At 38.3% G+C, this 1965-nt stretch overlaps 1 pseudogene; it reads right to left on the reverse strand.

Annotated features, from left to right (window-relative positions):
- LOC137035482 (disintegrin and metalloproteinase domain-containing protein 23-like) overlaps positions 1-1300 on the reverse strand; it is a 71260-nt pseudogene extending 69960 nt beyond the window's left edge.
- Between the last annotated feature and the right edge of the window lie 665 nt (positions 1301-1965).

The following is a 1965-nucleotide window of genomic DNA, read 5'->3' on the forward strand; positions in this document are numbered from 1 at the left end:
GGACTAAAAATGCACAGAGCGCCCTCCGGCTTCAAGGATGAATTGAAAAACACCAGCGCTCTATAGTAATGACAGTGAATATTAAATAAATATAACTCCTCTGTATAGAAAATTGACATAAGCATATGAGAATCCAATATTTCTCCAAATGTGCATGCTTTTAAACTAAAAGCCTATATTCAGACTCTTTGCATCACAGAAATACATTATATTTTAAAGTATAATATAAAACCATTACTTTATATTGTAATAATATTTTTCTGTATGTTTCATATATCATAATGAGCTTGAGACATCACAGAAGGTTTTTTTTCACAGCCTACCTGACTGAAATGCCTCATTAATATGCAAGTCATTTCAGCTCATTACTATCCAATTCTTTTGTCTTCTCCGGTGAGAATGGCCCATTTTCAGTGGTGATTCACGCCTCCTCGCATACTGTGTTTCTTGGTAAAAAGTGTCTTACAAAAACTAAATCAATATATTGTTTTATATGAAGGAGTAGGCAGCATAATTTTTACACATAATTCTGAAGCAAAAACTCTAGTCTACAACCTCCAATACCCAAAAGTCTTGTGAACACAGATTTACTATACTTTTATTTGGCCTTATTTCAGTGACTTAAGTTTTTTGTTTTTTCAATAACCAAGCATAAATGTTATTCCTTCAAAAACACAAACATGTACATTCATGTTCCTCACATATTATTGTAGCCTAGTTTGTGCTAAATACAGTGTAATGACACTTTTTCCATTAATATGTTTATGAAGAACTGAAAAAAAGCACAAATGTCAGAGCATGTCAAAACTTCTCCAGGCCCCAAATCAGCCTCAGACTCCAGAGGGTTAACAGATCTCTTTGCTCTTTTTGATGCAGTGTGTTTTGTTGTCTCCTTGCGCTTTGCGTTTTACAACTGGCGTTTTCTTCTGAGCGCGTTTTTGTTTTCTTCTGTGTGTGGCCACTCCTCCGCACCCCTGGCGGCCTAGAAGCTCTTTTGCGAGTCATCACCATTAGACCGGACCCATCTTGAGTGTCGTTGTTGTTAAAAGATCTTGATATTGTATTGCTAACAACATCGCTTAATATATTTCTCGCAGCTGATTTAAGATGCGGTTTGGCTATACTAAATCCACGTTTTAGCAGCGGTATTGCCATTCTAAAAAAACCCCGAAAAGTCCGCCCAACCCAGAACCATACATGACTCCGCCCCGGCGCTGCCGGGTAGGCCACTACCTGCCTGATTCTGATAGTATGCTACGTACCGCATGGGGTCTGCATTAAGATTACTGTGATAAACCATTTTTCTAACCGTGTATTAAAAAATACAATGTTTCACAGGTCTGAAGTGAAGTTTAACACACACCTTCCCGTAACTAAATCGTACGTCTTGGATTTCGGTCGTTCTTTCACTTGAATGCTTATATCGGTGATGGATGATTTATGAACCGGCACGTAATGCGGTCTGTCGTATCTAACACTAATGATCTTGTTATTCTCACCATCTATATGTACACACCTTAATAGTGGGACATGATGGTCTCCAACTGATTGATATTCTATTATATCCGTATATATATAGATGATGTAGAATCCAGCATGTATATCAGCTTGATAGGGCGCGTACGTCACAGGTGTGAACACAACACTACGGTCTTCATCACTTCGGTTATTAGTTTCTATAGCCACCCCCGGTTTTAATCCTAAAATAACAGCCAGCTTCCCATAAAACGTCAACGACATCTTCGGGCTCCCTTTCAGAAACACCTTGTTTTTAACATGATCAAAACCCAATCTCACGTGTGTTGGAAGGTTCACATTGATCTCTCTGATCAAAAAACAACGTCATCATAATAACCGGCCTTTAACCTTTGTAGTACATTTGATATTTTTTTATCCCTGATTATGAAAATCTCAGTTTCTTTGTCTTCAGCAGGGTATTCGGGGTGGGAACCCTCTCTATCTGCA

The sequence above is a fragment of the Chanodichthys erythropterus genome, chromosome 14 (assembly GCF_024489055.1).
Source record: "Chanodichthys erythropterus isolate Z2021 chromosome 14, ASM2448905v1, whole genome shotgun sequence".
NCBI lineage: Eukaryota > Metazoa > Chordata > Actinopteri > Cypriniformes > Xenocyprididae > Chanodichthys > Chanodichthys erythropterus.